The sequence below is a fragment of the Primulina tabacum genome, unplaced genomic scaffold (genome assembly GCF_025594145.1).
Source record: "Primulina tabacum isolate GXHZ01 unplaced genomic scaffold, ASM2559414v2 Contig733, whole genome shotgun sequence".
In the NCBI taxonomy this organism is placed as follows: Eukaryota; Viridiplantae; Streptophyta; class Magnoliopsida; order Lamiales; family Gesneriaceae; genus Primulina; species Primulina tabacum.
The window spans coordinates 1-19554 of record NW_027459876.1 but is presented as its reverse complement, the minus strand read 5'-3'; the positions used below and the strand labels follow the sequence as shown (position 1 = coordinate 19554).

At 45.0% G+C, this 19554-nt stretch overlaps 23 non-coding genes and 1 pseudogene across 23 annotated transcripts; all 24 read right to left on the bottom strand.

Annotated features, from left to right (window-relative positions):
- Nucleotides 1-360: 360 nt before the first annotated feature.
- Nucleotides 361-479, bottom strand: LOC142534920 (5S ribosomal RNA). The gene has a single exon (XR_012817276.1). It is a non-coding gene; the product is annotated as a 5S ribosomal RNA (ribosomal RNA).
- Nucleotides 480-1161: 682 nt separating this feature from the next.
- On the bottom strand, nucleotides 1162-1280 carry LOC142534896 (5S ribosomal RNA). The gene has a single exon (XR_012817253.1). It is a non-coding gene; the product is annotated as a 5S ribosomal RNA (ribosomal RNA).
- A 683-nt stretch (nucleotides 1281-1963) lies between these two features.
- On the bottom strand, nucleotides 1964-2081 carry LOC142534863 (5S ribosomal RNA). The gene has a single exon (XR_012817222.1). It is a non-coding gene; the product is annotated as a 5S ribosomal RNA (ribosomal RNA).
- Nucleotides 2082-2767: 686 nt separating this feature from the next.
- LOC142534884 (5S ribosomal RNA) lies at nucleotides 2768-2885 on the bottom strand. The gene has a single exon (XR_012817242.1). It is a non-coding gene; the product is annotated as a 5S ribosomal RNA (ribosomal RNA).
- Nucleotides 2886-3569: 684 nt separating this feature from the next.
- Nucleotides 3570-3688, bottom strand: LOC142534918 (5S ribosomal RNA). The gene has a single exon (XR_012817274.1). It is a non-coding gene; the product is annotated as a 5S ribosomal RNA (ribosomal RNA).
- Nucleotides 3689-4373: 685 nt separating this feature from the next.
- LOC142534860 (5S ribosomal RNA) lies at nucleotides 4374-4492 on the bottom strand. Its single transcript, XR_012817219.1, has one exon. It is a non-coding gene; the product is annotated as a 5S ribosomal RNA (ribosomal RNA).
- A 683-nt stretch (nucleotides 4493-5175) lies between these two features.
- LOC142534862 (5S ribosomal RNA) lies at nucleotides 5176-5293 on the bottom strand. Its single transcript, XR_012817221.1, has one exon. It is a non-coding gene; the product is annotated as a 5S ribosomal RNA (ribosomal RNA).
- Nucleotides 5294-5977: 684 nt separating this feature from the next.
- Nucleotides 5978-6095, bottom strand: LOC142534861 (5S ribosomal RNA). Its single transcript, XR_012817220.1, has one exon. It is a non-coding gene; the product is annotated as a 5S ribosomal RNA (ribosomal RNA).
- A 682-nt stretch (nucleotides 6096-6777) lies between these two features.
- Nucleotides 6778-6895, bottom strand: LOC142534936 (5S ribosomal RNA). The gene has a single exon (XR_012817291.1). It is a non-coding gene; the product is annotated as a 5S ribosomal RNA (ribosomal RNA).
- Nucleotides 6896-7577: 682 nt separating this feature from the next.
- Nucleotides 7578-7695, bottom strand: LOC142534935 (5S ribosomal RNA). Its single transcript, XR_012817290.1, has one exon. It is a non-coding gene; the product is annotated as a 5S ribosomal RNA (ribosomal RNA).
- Nucleotides 7696-8379: 684 nt separating this feature from the next.
- On the bottom strand, nucleotides 8380-8497 carry LOC142534877 (5S ribosomal RNA). Its single transcript, XR_012817235.1, has one exon. It is a non-coding gene; the product is annotated as a 5S ribosomal RNA (ribosomal RNA).
- A 683-nt stretch (nucleotides 8498-9180) lies between these two features.
- Nucleotides 9181-9298, bottom strand: LOC142534934 (5S ribosomal RNA). Its single transcript, XR_012817289.1, has one exon. It is a non-coding gene; the product is annotated as a 5S ribosomal RNA (ribosomal RNA).
- Nucleotides 9299-9980: 682 nt separating this feature from the next.
- LOC142534930 (5S ribosomal RNA) lies at nucleotides 9981-10099 on the bottom strand. Its single transcript, XR_012817285.1, has one exon. It is a non-coding gene; the product is annotated as a 5S ribosomal RNA (ribosomal RNA).
- Nucleotides 10100-10782: 683 nt separating this feature from the next.
- Nucleotides 10783-10901, bottom strand: LOC142534874 (5S ribosomal RNA). Its single transcript, XR_012817232.1, has one exon. It is a non-coding gene; the product is annotated as a 5S ribosomal RNA (ribosomal RNA).
- Nucleotides 10902-11584: 683 nt separating this feature from the next.
- On the bottom strand, nucleotides 11585-11703 carry LOC142534917 (5S ribosomal RNA). Its single transcript, XR_012817273.1, has one exon. It is a non-coding gene; the product is annotated as a 5S ribosomal RNA (ribosomal RNA).
- Nucleotides 11704-12385: 682 nt separating this feature from the next.
- Nucleotides 12386-12502, bottom strand: LOC142534883 (5S ribosomal RNA). Its single transcript, XR_012817241.1, has one exon. It is a non-coding gene; the product is annotated as a 5S ribosomal RNA (ribosomal RNA).
- Nucleotides 12503-13168: 666 nt separating this feature from the next.
- Nucleotides 13169-13286, bottom strand: LOC142534886 (5S ribosomal RNA; annotated as a pseudogene).
- A 683-nt stretch (nucleotides 13287-13969) lies between these two features.
- On the bottom strand, nucleotides 13970-14088 carry LOC142534916 (5S ribosomal RNA). The gene has a single exon (XR_012817272.1). It is a non-coding gene; the product is annotated as a 5S ribosomal RNA (ribosomal RNA).
- Nucleotides 14089-14773: 685 nt separating this feature from the next.
- LOC142534915 (5S ribosomal RNA) lies at nucleotides 14774-14892 on the bottom strand. Its single transcript, XR_012817271.1, has one exon. It is a non-coding gene; the product is annotated as a 5S ribosomal RNA (ribosomal RNA).
- Nucleotides 14893-15576: 684 nt separating this feature from the next.
- LOC142534882 (5S ribosomal RNA) lies at nucleotides 15577-15693 on the bottom strand. Its single transcript, XR_012817240.1, has one exon. It is a non-coding gene; the product is annotated as a 5S ribosomal RNA (ribosomal RNA).
- Nucleotides 15694-16377: 684 nt separating this feature from the next.
- On the bottom strand, nucleotides 16378-16496 carry LOC142534873 (5S ribosomal RNA). Its single transcript, XR_012817231.1, has one exon. It is a non-coding gene; the product is annotated as a 5S ribosomal RNA (ribosomal RNA).
- A 684-nt stretch (nucleotides 16497-17180) lies between these two features.
- On the bottom strand, nucleotides 17181-17297 carry LOC142534885 (5S ribosomal RNA). The gene has a single exon (XR_012817243.1). It is a non-coding gene; the product is annotated as a 5S ribosomal RNA (ribosomal RNA).
- A 684-nt stretch (nucleotides 17298-17981) lies between these two features.
- Nucleotides 17982-18098, bottom strand: LOC142534881 (5S ribosomal RNA). The gene has a single exon (XR_012817239.1). It is a non-coding gene; the product is annotated as a 5S ribosomal RNA (ribosomal RNA).
- Nucleotides 18099-18781: 683 nt separating this feature from the next.
- Nucleotides 18782-18898, bottom strand: LOC142534880 (5S ribosomal RNA). Its single transcript, XR_012817238.1, has one exon. It is a non-coding gene; the product is annotated as a 5S ribosomal RNA (ribosomal RNA).
- Nucleotides 18899-19554: the final 656 nt, after the last annotated feature.

The window sequence follows — 19554 nt, the reverse complement described above, 5'->3', positions numbered from 1 at the left end:
GAAGGAAATAACGAATGTAAAGCTATTATTATGCCTGGGATACGATAAAATGGAACCGGAATCGAATTTCGAACTTCCTAAGCGGATTTCTCGAGGAAACGAAAGCTTAACAGAAGCGGTAAATCGCAAATTAGAGGGTCTTAGAGAAGGAATTCGGCTAAAATCTCGTCAGCTCATTGCGTAGTAATGAGTCTCGTCCGTTTGCCCGTTTACAATCAAATTAGCCTACAATTTTGTCCAAATCCGGCAGTGCCCGAGCTACTTTCATTTCACATGTCTTATCTGGTCCCGATCGAGATTCAGATGATTTGAGCCGAAAATCGTCTGTCAACAAGTAATCAAAAATAGAAAAACACGAAAAGGGTGCAACACGAGGACTTCCCAGGGGGTCACCCATCCTAGTACTGCTCTCGCCCAAGCACGCTTAACTTCGGAGTTCTGATGGGATCCGGTGCATTAGTGCTGGTATGATCGCACCCGACATTGAGTGGGATGTTTATTCTTATATCCCTCGAGTACGTGTGGAGCGGGCGGCGATGGACAACACGCGGCACTGCTCTCGCCCAATCATAACCACGAAGTTAAGCGTTCTGGCGCGATGGCAGAGGTAGGATGGGTGACCTCCCTGGGAAGACCTCGTGTCGCGATCGTTTACGTAAATTATGGATAAAACAGTCGAAATAATTGTTTTTAATTAGTTAACCGTCTCCGGAGTAATCTGCGTCATACCCTTCCGCACAGAACCGGCTCACGACAACAAAAATCGATAAATGTTCCCAGAAAATAGAAAAAAAATAAGAAGAAGGAAATAACGAATGTAAAGCTATTATTATGCCTGGGATACGATAAAATGGAACCGGAATCGAATTTCGAACTTCCTAAGCGGATTTCTCGAGGAAACGAAAGCTTAACAGAAGCGGTAAATCGCAAATTAGAGGGTCTTAGAGAAGGAATTCGGCTAAAATCTCGTCAGCTCATTGCGTAGTAATGAGTCTCGTCCGTTTGCCCGTTTACAATCAAATTAGCCTACAATTTTGTCCAAATCCGGCAGTGCCCGAGCTACTTTCATTTCACATGTCTTATCTGGTCCCGATCGAGATTCAGATGATTTGAGCCGAAAATCGTCTGTCAACAAGTAATCAAAAATAGAAAAACACGAAAAGGGTGCAACACGAGGACTTCCCAGGAGGTCACCCATCCTAGTACTGCTCTCGCCCAAGCACGCTTAACTTCGGAGTTCTGATGGGATCCGGTGCATTAGTGCTGGTATGATCGCACCCGACATTGAGTGGGATGTTTATTCTTATATCCCTCGAGTACGTGTGGAGCGGGCGGCGATGGACAACACGCGGCACTGCTCTCGCCCAATCATAACCACTGAAGTTAAGCGTTCTGGCGCGATGGCAGAGCTAGGATGGGTGACCTCCCTGGGAAGACCTCGTGTCGCGATCGTTTACGTAAATTATGGATAAAACAGTCGAAATAATTGTTTTTAATTAGTTAACCGTCTCCGGAGTAATCTGCGTCATACCCTTCCGCACAGAACCGGCTCACGACAACAAAAATCGATAAATGTTCCCAGAAAATAGAAAAAAAATAAGAAGAAGGAAATAACGAATGTAAAGCTATTATTATGCCTGGGATACGATAAAATGGAACCGGAATCGAATTTCGAACTTCCTAAGCGGATTTCTCGAGGAAACGAAAGCTTAACAGAAGCGGTAAATCGCAAATTAGAGGGTCTTAGAGAAGGAATTCGGCTAAAATCTCGTCAGCTCATTGCGTAGTAATGAGTCTCGTCCGTTTGCCCGTTTACAATCAAATTAGCCTACAATTTTGTCCAAATCCGGCAGTGCCCGAGCTACTTTCATTTCACATGTCTTATCTGGTCCCGATCGAGATTCAGATGATTTGAGCCGAAAATCGTCTGTCAACAAGTAATCAAAAATAGAAAAACACGAAAAGGGTGCAACACGAGGACTTCCCAGGGGTCACCCATCCTAGTACTGCTCTCGCCCAAGCACGCTTAACTTCGGAGTTCTGATGGGATCCGGTGCATTAGTGCTGGTATGATCGCACCCGACATTGAGTGGGATGTTTATTCTTATATCCCTCGAGTACATGTGGAGCGGGAGGCGATGGACAACACGCGGCACTGCTTCTCGCCCAATCATAACCACGAAGTTAAGCGTTCTGGCGCGATGGCAGAGGTAGGATGGGTGACCTCCCTGGGAAGACCTCGTGTCGCGATCGTTTACGTAAATTATGGATAAAACAGTCGAAATAATTGTTTTTAATTAGTTAACCGTCTCCGGAGTAATCTGCGTCATACCCTTCCGCACAGAACCGGCTCACGACAACAAAAATCGATAAATGTTCCCAGAAAATAGAAAAAAAAATAAGAAGAAGGAAATAACGAATGTAAAGCTATTATTATGCCTGGGATACGATAAAATGGAACCGGAATCGAATTTCGAACTTCCTAAGCGGATTTCTCGAGGAAACGAAAGCTTAACAGAAGCGGTTAAATCGCAAATTAGAGGGTCTTAGAGAAGGAATTCGGCTAAAATCTCGTCAGCTCATTGCGTAGTAATGAGTCTCGTCCGTTTGCCCGTTTACAATCAAATTAGCCTACAATTTTGTCCAAATCCGGCAGTGCCCGAGCTACTTTCATTTCACATGTCTTATCTGGTCCCGATCGAGATTCAGATGATTTGAGCCGAAAATCGTCTGTCAACAAGTAATAAAAAATAGAAAAACACGAAAAGGGGTGCAACACGAGGACTTCCCAGGGGTGAGCCATCCTAGTACTGCTCTCGCCCAAGCACGCTTAACTTCGGAGTTCTGATGGGATCCGGTGCATTAGTGCTGGTATGATCGCACCCGACATTGAGTGGGATGTTTATTCTTATATCCCTCGAGTACGTGTGGAGCGGGCGGCGATGGACAACACGCGGCACAGCTCTCGCCCTATCATAACCCTGAAGTTAAGCGTTCTGGCGCGATGGCAGAGGTAGGATGGGTGACCTCCCTGGGAAGACCTCGTGTCGCGATCGTTTACGTAAATTATGGATAAAACAGTCGAAATAATTGTTTTTAATTAGTTAACCGTCTCCGGAGTAATCTGCGTCATACCCTTCCGCACAGAACCGGCTCACGACAACAAAAATCGATAAATGTTCCCAGAAAATAGAAAAAAAAATAAGAAGAAGGAAATAACGAATGTAAAGCTATTATTATGCCTGGGATACGATAAAATGGAACCGGAATCGAATTTCGAACTTCCTAAGCGGATTTCTCGAGGAAACGAAAGCTTAACAGAAGCGGTAAATCGCAAATTAGAGGGTCTTAGAGAAGGAATTCGGCTAAAATCTCGTCAGCTCATTGCGTAGTAATGAGTCTCGTCCGTTTGCCCGTTTACAATCAAATTAGCCTACAATTTTGTCCAAATCCGGCAGTGCCCGAGCTACTTTCATTTCACATGTCTTATCTGGTCCCGATCGAGATTCAGATGATTTGAGCCGAAAATCGTCTGTCAACAAGTAATCAAAAATAGAAAAACACGAAAAAGGGTGCAACACGAGGACTTCCCAGGGGGTCACCCATCCTAGTACTGCTCTCGCCCAAGCACGCTTAACTTCGGAGTTCTGATGGGATCCGGTGCATTAGTGCTGGTATGATCGCACCCGACATTGAGTGGGATGTTTATTCTTATATCCCTCGAGTACGTGTGGAGCGGGCGGCGATGGACAACACGCGGCACTGCTTCTCGCCCAATCATAACCACGAAGTTAAGCGTTCTGGCGCGATGGCAGAGGTAGTATGGGTGACCTCCCTGGGAAGACCTCGTGTCGCGATCGTTTACGTAAATTATGGATAAAACAGTCGAAATAATTGTTTTAAATTAGTTAACCGTCTCCGGAGTAATCTGCGTCATACCCTTCCGCACAGAACCGGCTCACGACAACAAAAATCGATAAATGTTCCCAGAAAATAGAAAAAAAAATAAGAAGAAGGAAATAACGAATGTAAAGCTATTATTATGCCTGGGATACGATAAAATGGAACCGGAATCGAATTTCGAACTTCCTAAGCGGATTTCTCGAGGAAACGAAAGCTTAACAGAAGCGTTAAATCGCAAATTAGAGGGTCTTAGAGAAGGAATTCGGCTAAAATCTCGTCAGCTCATTGCGTAGTAATGAGTCTCGTCCGTTTGCTCGTTTACAATCAAATTAGCCTACAATTTTGTCCAAATCCGGCAGTGCCCGAGCTACTTTCATTTCACATGTCTTATCTGGTCCCGATCGAGATTCAGATGATTTGAGCCGAAAATCGTCTGTCAACAAGTAATCAAAAATAGAAAAACCCGAAAAGGGGTGCAACACGAGGACTTCCCAGGAGGTCACCCATCCTAGTACTGCTCTCGCCCAAGCACGCTTAACTTCGGAGTTCTGATGGGATCCGGTGCATTAGTGCTGGTATGATCGCACCCGACATTGAGTGGGATGTTTATTCTTATATCCCTCGAGTACGTGTGGAGCGGGCGGCGATGGACAACACGCGGCACTGCTCTCGCCCAATCATAACCACGAAGTTAAGCGTTCTGGCGCGATGGCAGAGGTAGGATGGGTGACCTCCCTGGGAAGACCTCGTGTCGCGATCGTTTACGTAAATTATGGATAAAACAGTCGAAATAATTGTTTTTAATTAGTTAACCGTCTCCGGAGTAATCTGCGTCATACCCTTCCGCACAGAACCGGCTCACGACAACAAAAATCGATAAATGTTCCCAGAAAATAGAAAAAAAATAAGAAGAAGGAAATAACGAATGTAAAGCTATTATTATGCCTGGGATACGATAAAATGGAACCGGAATCGAATTTCGAACTTCCTAAGCGGATTTCTCGAGGAAACGAAAGCTTAACAGAAGCGGTAAATCGCAAATTAGAGGGTCTTAGAGAAGGAATTCGGCTAAAATCTCGTCAGCTCATTGCGTAGTAATGAGTCTCGTCCGTTTGCCCGTTTACAATCAAATTAGCCTACACTTTTGTCCAAATCCGGCAGTGCCCGAGCTACTTTCATTTCACATGTCTTATCTGGTCCCGATCGAGATTCAGATGATTTGAGCCGAAAATCGTCTGTCAACAAGTAATCAAAAATAGAAAAACACGAAAAAGGGTGCAACACGAGGACTTCCCAGGGGTCACCCATCCTAGTACTGCTCTCGCCCAAGCACGCTTAACTTCGGAGTTCTGATGGGATCCGGTGCATTAGTGCTGGTATGATCGCACCCGACATTGAGTGGGATGTTTATTCTTATATCCCTCGAGTACGTGTGGAGCGGGCGGCGATGGACAACACGCGGCACTGCTCTCGCCCAATCATAACCACTGAAGTTAAGCGTTCTGGCGCGATGGCAGAGCTAGGATGGGTGACCTCCCTGGGAAGACCTCGTGTCGCGATCGTTTACGTAAATTATGGATAAAACAGTCGAAATAATTGTTTTTAATTAGTTAACCGTCTCCGGAGTAATCTGCGTCATACCCTTCCGCACAGAACCGGCTCACGACAACAAAAATCGATAAATGTTCCCAGAAAATAGAAAAAAAATAAGAAGAAGGAAATAACGAATGTAAAGCTATTATTATGCCTGGGATACGATAAAATGGAACCGGAATCGAATTTCGAACTTCCTAAGCGGATTTCTCGAGGAAACGAAAGCTTAACAGAAGCGGTTAAATCGCAAATTAGAGGGTCTTAGAGAAGGAATTCGGCTAAAATCTCGTCAGCTCATTGCGTAGTAATGAGTCTCGTCCGTTTGCCCGTTTACAATCAAATTAGCCTACAATTTTGTCCAAATCCGGCAGTGCCCGAGCTACTTTCATTTCACATGTCTTATCTGGTCCCGATCGAGATTCAGATGATTTGAGCCGAAAATCGTCTGTCAACAAGTAATCAAAAATAGAAAAACACGAAAAGGGTGCAACACGAGGACTTCCCAGGGGTCACCCATCCTAGTACTGCTCTCGCCCAAGCACGCTTAACTTCGGAGTTCTGATGGGATCCGGTGCATTAGTGCTGGTATGATCGCACCCGACATTGAGTGGGATGTTTATTCTTATATCCCTCGAGTACGTGTGGAGCGGGCGGCGATGGACAACACGCGGCACTGCTCTCGCCCAATCATAACCACGAAGTTAAGCGTTCTGGCGCGATGGCAGAGCTAGGATGGGTGACCTCCCTGGGAAGACCTCGTGTCGCGATCGTTTACGTAAATTATGGATAAAACAGTCGAAATAATTGTTTTTAATTAGTTAACCGTCTCCGGAGTAATCTGCGTCATACCCTTCCGCACAGAACCGGCTCACGACAACAAAAATCGATAAATGTTCCCAGAAAATAGAAAAAAAAATAAGAAGAAGGAAATAACGAATGTAAAGCTATTATTATGCCTGGGATACGATAAAATGGAACCGGAATCGAATTTCGAACTTCCTAAGCGGATTTCTCGAGGAAACGAAAGCTTAACAGAAGCGGTAAATCGCAAATTAGAGGGTCTTAGAGAAGGAATTCGGCTAAATCTCGTCAGCTCATTGCGTAGTAATGAGTCTCGTCCGTTTGCCCGTTTACAATCAAATTAGCCTACAATTTTGTCCAAATCCGGCAGTGCCCGAGCTACTTTCATTTCACATGTCTTATCTGGTCCCGATCGAGATTCAGATGATTTGAGCCGAAAATCGTCTGTCAACAAGTAATCAAAAATAGAAAAACACGAAAAGGGTGCAACACGAGGACTTCCCAGGGGTCACCCATCCTAGTACTGCTCTCGCCCAAGCACGCTTAACTTCGGAGTTCTGATGGGATCCGGTGCATTAGTGCTGGTATGATCGCACCCGACATTGAGTGGGATGTTTATTCTTATATCCCTCGAGTACGTGTGGAGCGGGCGGCGATGGACAACACGCGGCACTGCTCTCGCCCAATCATAACCACGAAGTTAAGCGTTCTGGCGCGATGGCAGAGGTAGGATGGGTGACCTCCCTGGGAAGACCTCGTGTCGCGATCGTTTACGTAAATTATGGATAAAACAGTCGAAATAATTGTTTTTAATTAGTTAACCGTCTCCGGAGTAATCTGCGTCATACCCTTCCGCACAGAACCGGCTCACGACAACAAAAATCGATAAATGTTCCCAGAAAATAGAAAAAAAATAAGAAGAAGGAAATAACGAATGTAAAGCTATTATTATGCCTGGGATACGATAAAATGGAACCGGAATCGAATTTCGAACTTCCTAAGCGGATTTCTCGAGGAAACGAAAGCTTAACAGAAGCGGTAAATCGCAAATTAGAGGGTCTTAGAGAAGGAATTCGGCTAAAATCTCGTCAGCTCATTGCGTAGTAATGAGTCTCGTCCGTTTGCCCGTTTACAATCAAATTAGCCTACAATTTTGTCCAAATCCGGCAGTGCCCGAGCTACTTTCATTTCACATGTCTTATCTGGTCCCGATCGAGATTCAGATGATTTGAGCCGAAAATCGTCTGTCAACAAGTAATCAAAAATAGAAAAACACGAAAAGGGTGCAACACGAGGACTTCCCAGGGGTCACCCATCCTAGTACTGCTCTCGCCCAAGCACGCTTAACTTCGGAGTTCTGATGGGATCCGGTGCATTAGTGCTGGTATGATCGCACCCGACATTGAGTGGGATGTTTATTCTTATATCCCTCGAGTACGTGTGGAGCGGGCGGCGATGGACAACACGCGGCACTGCTCTCGCCCAATCATAACCACGAAGTTAAGCGTTCTGGCGCGATGGCAGAGGTAGGATGGGTGACCTCCCTGGGAAGACCTCGTGTCGCGATCGTTTACGTAAATTATGGATAAAACAGTCGAAATAATTGTTTTTAATTAGTTAACCGTCTCCGGAGTAATCTGCGTCATACCCTTCCGCACAGAACCGGCTCACGACAACAAAAATCGATAAATGTTCCCAGAAAATAGAAAAAAAAATAAGAAGAAGGAAATAACGAATGTAAAGCTATTATTATGCCTGGGATACGATAAAATGGAACCGGAATCGAATTTCGAACTTCCTAAGCGGATTTCTCGAGGAAACGAAAGCTTAACAGAAGCGGTAAATCGCAAATTAGAGGGTCTTAGAGAAGGAATTCGGCTTAAATCTCGTCAGCTCATTGCGTAGTAATGAGTCTCGTCCGTTTGCCCGTTTACAATCAAATTAGCCTACAATTTTGTCCAAATCCGGCAGTGCCCGAGCTACTTTCATTTCACATGTCTTATCTGGTCCCGATCGAGATTCAGATGATTTGAGCCGAAAATCGTCTGTCAACAAGTAATCAAAAATAGAAAAACACGAAAAAGGGTGCAACACGAGGACTTCCCAGGGGTCACCCATCCTAGTACTGCTCTCGCCCAAGCACGCTTAACTTCGAAGTTCTGATGGGATCCGGTGCATTAGTGCTGGTATGATCGCACCCGACATTGAGTGGGATGTTTATTCTTATATCCCTCGAGTACGTGTGGAGCGGGCGGCGATGGACAACACGCGGCACTGCTCTCGCCCAATCATAACCACGAAGTTAAGCGTTCTGGCGCGATGGCAGAGGTAGGATGGGTGACCTCCCTGGGAAGACCTCGTGTCGCGATCGTTTACGTAAATTATGGATAAAACAGTCGAAATAATTGTTTTTAATTAGTTAACCGTCTCCGGAGTAATCTGCGTCATACCCTTCCGCACAGAACCGGCTCACGACAACAAAAATCGATAAATGTTCCCAGAAAATAGAAAAAAAATAAGAAGAAGGAAATAACGAATGTAAAGCTATTATTATGCCTGGGATACGATAAAATGGAACCGGAATCGAATTTCGAACTTCCTAAGCGGATTTCTCGAGGAAACGAAAGCTTAACAGAAGCGGTAAATCGCAAATTAGAGGGTCTTAGAGAAGGAATTCGGCTAAAATCTCGTCAGCTCATTGCGTAGTAATGAGTCTCGTCCGTTTGCCCGTTTACAATCAAATTAGCCTACAATTTTGTCCAAATCCGGCAGTGCCCGAGCTACTTTCATTTCACATGTCTTATCTGGTCCCGATCGAGATTCAGATGATTTGAGCCGAAAATCGTCTGTCAACAAGTAATCAAAAATAGAAAAACACGAAAAAGGGTGCAACACGAGGACTTCCCAGGGGTCACCCATCCTAGTACTGCTCTCGCCCAAGCACGCTTAACTTCGGAGTTCTGATGGGATCCGGTGCATTAGTGCTGGTATGATCGCACCCGACATTGAGTGGGATGTTTATTCTTATATCCCTCGAGTACGTGTGGAGCGGGCGGCGATGGACAACACGCGGCACTGCTCTCGCCCAATCATAACCACGAAGTTAAGCGTTCTGGCGCGATGGCAGAGGTAGGATGGGTGACCTCCCTGGGAAGACCTCGTGTCGCGATCGTTTACGTAAATTATGGATAAAACAGTCGAAATAATTGTTTTTAATTAGTTAACCGTCTCCGGAGTAATCTGCGTCATACCCTTCCGCACAGAACCGGCTCACGACAACAAAAATCGATAAATGTTCCCAGAAAATAGAAAAAAAATAAGAAGAAGGAAATAACGAATGTAAAGCTATTATTATGCCTGGGATACGATAAAATGGAACCGGAATCGAATTTCGAACTTCCTAAGCGGATTTCTCGAGGAAACGAAAGCTTAACAGAAGCGGTAAATCGCAAATTAGAGGGTCTTAGAGAAGGAATTCGGCTAAATCTCGTCAGCTCATTGCGTAGTAATGAGTCTCGTCCGTTTGCCCGTTTACAATCAAATTAGCCTACAATTTTGTCCAAATCCGGCAGTGCCCGAGCTACTTTCATTTCACATGTCTTATCTGGTCCCGATCGAGATTCAGATGATTTGAGCCGAAAATCGTCTGTCAACAAGTAATCAAAAATAGAAAAAAACGAAAAAGGGTGCAACACGAGGACTTCCCAGGGGGTCACCCACCCTAGTACTGCTCTCGCCCAAGCACGCTTAACTTCGGAGTTCTGATGGGATCCGGTGCATTAGTGCTGGTATGATCGCACCCGACATTGAGTGGGATGTTTATTCTTATATCCCTCGAGTACGTGTGGAGCGGGCGGCGATGGACAACACGCGGCACTGCTCTCGCCCAATCATAACCACGAAGTTAAGCGTTCTGGCGCGATGGCAGAGGTAGGATGGGTGACCTCCCTGGGAAGACCTCGTGTCGCGATCGTTTACGTAAATTATGGATAAAACAGTCGAAATAATTGTTTTTAATTAGTTAACCGTCTCCGGAGTAATCTGCGTCATACCCTTCCGCACAGAACCGGCTCACGACAACAAAAATCGATAAATGTTCCCAGAAAATAGAAAAAAAATAAGAAGAAGGAAATAACGAATGTAAAGCTATTATTATGCCTGGGATACGATAAAATGGAACCGGAATCGAATTTCGAACTTCCTAAGCGGATTTCTCGAGGAAACGAAAGCTTAACAGAAGCGGTTAAATCGCAAATTAGAGGGTCTTAGAGAAGGAATTCGGCTAAAATCTCGTCAGCTCATTGCGTAGTAATGAGTCTCGTCCGTTTGCCCGTTTACAATCAAATTAGCCTACAATTTTGTCCAAATCCGGCAGTGCCCGAGCTACTTTCATTTCACATGTCTTATCTGGTCCCGATCGAGATTCAGATGATTTGAGCCGAAAATCGTCTGTCAACAAGTAATCAAAAATAGAAAAACACGAAAAGGGTGCAACACGAGGACTTCTCAGGGTGTCACCCATCCTAGTACTGCTCTCGCCCAAGCACGCTTAACTTCGGAGTTCTGATGGGATCCGGTGCATTAGTGCTGGTATGATCGCACCCGACATTGAGTGGGATGTTTATTCTTATATCCCTCGAGTACGTGTGGAGCGGGCGGCGATGGACAACACGCGGCACTGCTCTCGCCCAATCATAACCACGAAGTTAAGCGTTCTGGCGCGATGGCAGAGGTAGGATGGGTGACCTCCCTGGGAAGACCTCGTGTCGCGATCGTTTACGTAAATTATGGATAAAACAGTCGAAATAATTGTTTTTAATTAGTTAACCGTCTCCGGAGTAATCTGCGTCATACCCTTCCGCACAGAACCGGCTCACGACAACAAAAATCGATAAATGTTCCCAGAAAATAGAAAAAAAATAAGAAGAAGGAAATAACGAATGTAAAGCTATTATTATGCCTGGGATACGATAAAATGGAACCGGAATCGAATTTCGAACTTCCTAAGCGGATTTCTCGAGGAAACGAAAGCTTAACAGAAGCGGTAAATCGCAAATTAGAGGGTCTTAGAGAAGGAATTCGGCTAAAATCTCGTCAGCTCATTGCGTAGTAATGAGTCTCGTCCGTTTGCCCGTTTACAATCAAATTAGCCTACAATTTTGTCCAAATCCGGCAGTGCCCGAGCTACTTTCATTTCACATGTCTTATCTGGTCCCGATCGAGATTCAGATGATTTGAGCCGAAAATCGTCTGTCAACAAGTAATCAAAAATAGAAAAACACGAAAAAGGGTGCAACACGAGGACTTCCCAGGGGGTCACCCATCCTAGTACTGCTCTCGCCCAAGCACGCTTAACTTCGGAGTTCTGATGGGATCCGGTGCATTAGTGCTGGTATGATCGCACCCGACATTGAGTGGGATGTTTATTCTTATATCCCTCGAGTACGTGTGGAGCGGGCGGCGATGGACAACACGCGGCACTGCTCTCGCCCAATCATAACCACGAAGTTAAGCGTTCTGGCGCGATGGCAGAGCTAGGATGGGTGACCTCCCTGGGAAGACCTCGTGTCGCGATCGTTTACGTAAATTATGGATAAAACAGTCGAAATAATTGTTTTTAATTAGTTAACCGTCTCCGGAGTAATCTGCGTCATACCCTTCCGCACAGAACCGGCTCACGACAACAAAAATCGATAAATGTTCCCAGAAAATAGAAAAAAAAATAAGAAGAAGGAAATAACGAATGTAAAGCTATTATTATGCCTGGGATACGATAAAATGGAACCGGAATCGAATTTCGAACTTCCTAAGCGGATTTCTCGAGGAAACGAAAGCTTAACAGAAGCGGTAAATCGCAAATTAGAGGGTCTTAGAGAAGGAATTCGGCTAAATCTCGTCAGCTCATTGCGTAGTAATGAGTCTCGTCCGTTTGCCCGTTTACAATCAAATTAGCCTACAATTTTGTCCAAATCCGGCAGTGCCCGAGCTACTTTCATTTCACATGTCTTATCTGGTCCCGATCGAGATTCAGATGATTTGAGCCGAAAATCGTCTGTCAACAAGTAATCAAAAATAGAAAAACACGAAAAGGGTGCAACACGAGGACTTCCAGGGGTCACCCATCCTAGTACTGCTCTCGCCCAAGCACGCTTAACTTCGGAGTTCTGATGGGATCCGGTGCATTAGTGCTGGTATGATCGCACCCGACATTGAGTGGGATGTTTATTCTTATATCCCTCGAGTACGTGTGGAGCGGGCGGCGATGGACAACACGCGGCACTGCTCTCGCCCAATCATAACCACGAAGTTAAGCGTTCTGGCGCGATGGCAGAGGCTAGGATGGGTGACCTCCCTGGGAAGACCTCGTGTCGCGATCGTTTACGTAAATTATGGATAAAACAGTCGAAATAATTGTTTTTAATTAGTTAACCGTCTCCGGAGTAATCTGCGTCATACCCTTCCGCACAGAACCGGCTCACGACAACAAAAATCGATAAATGTTCCCAGAAAATAGAAAAAAAAATAAGAAGAAGGAAATAACGAATGTAAAGCTATTATTATGCCTGGGATACGATAAAATGGAACCGGAATCGAATTTCGAACTTCCTAAGCGGATTTCTCGAGGAAACGAAAGCTTAACAGAAGCGGTAAATCGCAAATTAGAGGGTCTTAGAGAAGGAATTCGGCTAAAATCTCGTCAGCTCATTGCGTAGTAATGAGTCTCGTCCGTTTGCCCGTTTACAATCAAATTAGCCTACAATTTTGTCCAAATCCGGCAGTGCCCGAGCTACTTTCATTTCACATGTCTTATCTGGTCCCGATCGAGATTCAGATGATTTGAGCCGAAAATCGTCTGTCAACAAGTAATCAAAAATAGAAAAACACGAAAAAGGGTGGGGTCACCCATCCTAGTACTGCTCTCGCCCAAGCACGCTTAACTTCGGAGTTCTGATGGGATCCGGTGCATTAGTGCTGGTATGATCGCACCCGACATTGAGTGGGATGTTTATTCTTATATCCCTCGAGTACGTGTGGAGCGGGCGGCGATGGACAACACGCGGCACTGCTCTCGCCCAATCATAACCACGAAGTTAAGCGTTCTGGCGCGATGGCAGAGGTAGGATGGGTGACCTCCCTGGGAAGACCTCGTGTCGCGATCGTTTACGTAAATTATGGATAAAACAGTCGAAATAATTGTTTTTAATTAGTTAACCGTCTCCGGAGTAATCTGCGTCATACCCTTCCGCACAGAACCGGCTCACGACAACAAAAATCGATAAATGTTCCCAGAAAATAGAAAAAAAAATAAGAAGAAGGAAATAACGAATGTAAAGCTATTATTATGCCTGGGATACGATAAAATGGAACCGGAATCGAATTTCGAACTTCCTAAGCGGATTTCTCGAGGAAACGAAAGCTTAACAGAAGCGGTAAATCGCAAATTAGAGGGTCTTAGAGAAGGAATTCGGCTAAATCTCGTCAGCTCATTGCGTAGTAATGAGTCTCGTCCGTTTGCCCGTTTACAATCAAATTAGCCTACAATTTTGTCCAAATCCGGCAGTGCCCGAGCTACTTTCATTTCACATGTCTTATCTGGTCCCGATCGAGATTCAGATGATTTGAGCCGAAAATCGTCTGTCAACAAGTAATCAAAAATAGAAAAACACGAAAAAGGGTGCAACACGAGGACTTCCCAGGGGGTCACCCATCCTAGTACTGCTCTCGCCCAAGCACGCTTAACTTCGGAGTTCTGATGGGATCCGGTGCATTAGTGCTGGTATGATCGCACCCGACATTGAGTGGGATGTTTATTCTTATATCCCTCGAGTACGTGTGGAGCGGGCGGCGATGGACAACACGCGGCACTGCTCTCGCCCAATCATAACCACGAAGTTAAGCGTTCTGGCGCGATGGCAGAGAGCTAGGATGGGTGACCTCCCTGGGAAGACCTCGTGTCGCGATCGTTTACGTAAATTATGGATAAAACAGTCGAAATAATTGTTTTTAATTAGTTAACCGTCTCCGGAGTAATCTGCGTCATACCCTTCCGCACAGAACCGGCTCACGACAACAAAAATCGATAAATGTTCCCAGAAAATAGAAAAAAAAATAAGAAGAAGGAAATAACGAATGTAAAGCTATTATTATGCCTGGGATACGATAAAATGGAACCGGAATCGAATTTCGAACTTCCTAAGCGGATTTCTCGAGGAAACGAAAGCTTAACAGAAGCGGTAAATCGCAAATTAGAGGGTCTTAGAGAAGGAATTCGGCTAAATCTCGTCAGCTCATTGCGTAGTAATGAGTCTCGTCCGTTTGCCCGTTTACAATCAAATTAGCCTACAATTTTGTCCAAATCCGGCAGTGCCCGAGCTACTTTCATTTCACATGTCTTATCTGGTCCCGATCGAGATTCAGATGATTTGAGCCGAAAATCGTCTGTCAACAAGTAATCAAAAATAGAAAAACACGAAAAAGGGTGCAACACGAGGACTTCCCAGGGGGTCACCCATCCTAGTACTGCTCTCGCCCAAGCACGCTTAACTTCGGAGTTCTGATGGGATCCGGTGCATTAGTGCTGGTATGATCGCACCCGACATTGAGTGGGATGTTTATTCTTATATCCCTCGAGTACGTGTGGAGCGGGCGGCGATGGACAACACGCGGCACTGCTCTCGCCCAATCATAACCACGAAGTTAAGCGTTCTGGCGCGATGGCAGAGCTAGGATGGGTGACCTCCCTGGGAAGACCTCGTGTCGCGATCGTTTACGTAAATTATGGATAAAACAGTCGAAATAATTGTTTTTAATTAGTTAACCGTCTCCGGAGTAATCTGCGTCATACCCTTCCGCACAGAACCGGCTCACGACAACAAAAATCGATAAATGTTCCCAGAAAATAGAAAAAAAAATAAGAAGAAGGAAATAACGAATGTAAAGCTATTATTATGCCTGGGATACGATAAAATGGAACCGGAATCGAATTTCGAACTTCCTAAGCGGATTTCTCGAGGAAACGAAAGCTTAACAGAAGCGGTAAATCGCAAATTAGAGGGTCTTAGAGAAGGAATTCGGCTAAAATCTCGTCAGCTCATTGCGTAGTAATGAGTCTCGTCCGTTTGCCCGTTTACAATCAAATTAGCCTACAATTTTGTCCAAATCCGGCAGTGCCCGAGCTACTTTCATTTCACATGTCTTATCTGGTCCCGATCGAGATTCAGATGATTTGAGCCGAAAATCGTCTGTCAACAAGTAATCAAAAATAGAAAAACACGAAAAAGGGTGCAACACGAGGACTTCCAGGGGTCACCCATCCTAGTACTGCTCTCGCCCAAGCACGCTTAACTTCGGAGTTCTGATGGGATCCGGTGCATTAGTGCTGGTATGATCGCACCCGACATTGAGTGGGATGTTTATTCTTATATCCCTCGAGTACGTGTGGAGCGGGCGGCGATGGACAACACGCGGCACTGCTCTCGCCCAATCATAACCACGAAGTTAAGCGTTCTGGCGCGATGGCAGAGGCTAGGATGGGTGACCTCCCTGGGAAGACCTCGTGTCGCGATCGTTTACGTAAATTATGGATAAAACAGTCGAAATAATTGTTTTTAATTAGTTAACCGTCTCCGGAGTAATCTGCGTCATACCCTTCCGCACAGAACCGGCTCACGACAACAAAAATCGATAAATGTTCCCAGAAAATAGAAAAAAAATAAGAAGAAGGAAATAACGAATGTAAAGCTATTATTATGCCTGGGATACGATAAAATGGAACCGGAATCGAATTTCGAACTTCCTAAGCGGATTTCTCGAGGAAACGAAAGCTTAACAGAAGCGGTAAATCGCAAATTAGAGGGTCTTAGAGAAGGAATTCGGCTAAAATCTCGTCAGCTCATTGCGTAGTAATGAGTCTCGTCCGTTTGCCCGTTTACAATCAAATTAGCCTACAATTTTGTCCAAATCCGGCAGTGCCCGAGCTACTTTCATTTCACATGTCTTATCTGGTCCCGATCGAGATTCAGATGATTTGAGCCGAAAATCGTCTGTCAACAAGTAATCAAAAATAGAAAAACACGAAAAAGGGTGCAACACGAGGACTTCCCAGGGTGTCACCCATCCTAGTACTGCTCTCGCCCAAGCACGCTTAACTTCGGAGTTCTGATGGGATCCGGTGCATTAGTGCTGGTATGATCGCACCCGACATTGAGTGGGATGTTTATTCTTATATCCCTCGAGTACGTGTGGAGCGGGCGGCGATGGACAACACGCGGCACTGCTCTCGCCCAATCATAACCACTGAAGTTAAGCGTTCTGGCGCGATGGCAGAGCTAGGATGGGTGACCTCCCTGGGAAGACCTCGTGTCGCGATCGTTTACGTAAATTATGGATAAAACAGTCGAAATAATTGTTTTAATTAGTTAACCGTCTCCGGAGTAATCTGCGTCATACCCTTCCGCACAGAACCGGCTCACGACAACAAAAATCGATAAATGTTCCCAGAAAATAGAAAAAAAAATAAGAAGAAGGAAATAACGAATGTAAAGCTATTATTATGCCTGGGATACGATAAAATGGAACCGGAATCGAATTTCGAACTTCCTAAGCGGATTTCTCGAGGAAACGAAAGCTTAACAGAAGCGGTAAATCGCAAATTAGAGGGTCTTAGAGAAGGAATTCGGCTAAAATCTCGTCAGCTCATTGCGTAGTAATGAGTCTCGTCCGTTTGCCCGTTTACAATCAAATTAGCCTACAATTTTGTCCAAATCCGGCAGTGCCCGAGCTACTTTCATTTCACATGTCTTATCTGGTCCCGATCGAGATTCAGATGATTTGAGCCGAAAATCGTCTGTCAACAAGTAATCAAAAATAGAAAAACCCGAAAAAGGGTGCAACACGAGGACTTCCAGGAGGTCACCCATCCTAGTACTGCTCTCGCCCAAGCACGCTTACTTCGGAGTTCTGATGGGATCCGGTGCATTAGTGCTGGTATGATCGCACCCGACATTGAGTGGGATGTTTATTCTTATATCCCTCGAGTACGTGTGGAGCGGGCGGCGATGGACAACACGCGGCACTGCTCTCGCCCAATCATAACCACGAAGTTAAGCGTTCTGGCGCGATGGCAGAGGTAGGATGGGTGACCTCCCTGGGAAGACCTCGTGTCGCGATCGTTTACGTAAATTATGGATAAAACAGTCGAAATAATTGTTTTTAATTAGTTAACCGTCTCCGGAGTAATCTGCGTCATACCCTTCCGCACAGAACCGGCTCACGACAACAAAAATCGATAAATGTTCCCAGAAAATAGAAAAAAAAATAAGAAGAAGGAAATAACGAATGTAAAGCTATTATTATGCCTGGGATACGATAAAATGGAACCGGAATCGAATTTCGAACTTCCTAAGCGGATTTCTCGAGGAAACGAAAGCTTAACAGAAGCGGTAAATCGCAAATTAGAGGGTCTTAGAGAAGGAATTCGGCTTAAATCTCGTCAGCTCATTGCGTAGTAATGAGTCTCGTCCGTTTGCCCGTTTACAATCAAATTAGCCTACAATTTTGTCCAAATCCGGCAGTGCCCGAGCTACTTTCATTTCACATGTCTTATCTGGTCCCGATCGAGATTCAGATGATTTGAGCCGAAAATCGTCTGTCAACAAGTAATCAAAAATAGAAAAACACGAAAAAGGGTGCAACACGAGGACTTCCAGGGGTCACCCATCCTAGTACTGCTCTCGCCCAAGCACGCTTAACTTCGGAGTTCTGATGGGATCCGGTGCATTAGTGCTGGTATGATCGCACCCGACATTGAGTGGGATGTTTATTCTTATATCCCTCGAGTACGTGTGGAGCGGGCGGCGATGGACAACACGCGGCACTGCTCTCGCCCAATCATAACCATGAAGTTAAGCGTTCTGGCGCGATGGCAGAGCTAGGATGGGTGACCTCCCTGGGAAGACCTCGTGTCGCGATCGTTTACGTAAATTATGGATAAAACAGTCGAAATAATTGTTTTAATTAGTTAACCGTCTCCGGATTAATCTGCGTCATACCCTTCCGCACAGAACCGGCTCACGACAACAAAAAATCGATAAATGTTCCCAGAAAATAGAAAAAAAAATAAGAAGAAGGAAATAACGAATGTAAAGCTATTATTATGCCTGGGATACGATAAAATGGAACCGGAATCGAATTTCGAACTTCCTAAGCGGATTTCTCGAGGAAACGAAAGCTTAACAGAAGCGGTAAATCGCAAATTAGAGGGTCTTAGAGAAGGAATTCGGCTAAATCTCGTCAGCTCATTGCGTAGTAATGAGTCTCGTCCGTTTGCCCGTTTACAATCAAATTAGCCTACAATTTTGTCCAAATCCGGCAGTGCCCGAGCTACTTTCATTTCACATGTCTTATCTGGTCCCGATCGAGATTCAGATGATTTGAGCCGAAAATCGTCTGTCAACAAGTAATCAAAAATAGAAAAACACGAAAAAGGGTGCAACACGAGGACTTCCAGGGGTCACCCATCCTAGTACTGCTCTCGCCCAAGCACGCTTAACTTCGGAGTTCTGATGGGATCCGGTGCATTAGTGCTGGTATGATCGCACCCGACATTGAGTGGGATGTTTATTCTTATATCCCTCGAGTACGTGTGGAGCGGGCGGCGATGGACAACACGCGGCACTGCTCTCGCCCAATCATAACCATGAAGTTAAGCGTTCTGGCGCGATGGCAGAGCTAGGATGGGTGACCTCCCTGGGAAGACCTCGTGTCGCGACGTTTACGTAAATTATGGATAAAAAGTCGAAATAATTGTTTTTAATGATTAACCGTCTCGGAGTAATCTGCGTCATACCCTTCCGCACAGAACCGGCTCACGACAACAAAAATCGATAAATGTTCCCAGAAAATAGAAAAAAAAATAAGAAGAAGGAAATAACGAATGTAAAGCTATTATTATGCCTGGATACGATAAATGGACCGGAATCGAATTTCGAACTTCCTAAGCGGATTTCTCGAGGAAACGAAAGCTTAACAGAAGCGTAAATCGCAAATTAGAGGGTCTTAGAGAAGGAATTCGGCTAAAATCTCGTCAGCTCATTGCTGTAATGAGTCTCGTCCGTTTGCCCGTTTACAATCAAATTAGCCTACAATTTTGTCCAAATCCGGCAGTGCCCGAGCTACTTTCATTTCACATTTTTATCTGGTCCCGATCGAGATTCAATGATTTGAGCCGAAAATCGTCTGTCACAAGTAATCAAAAAT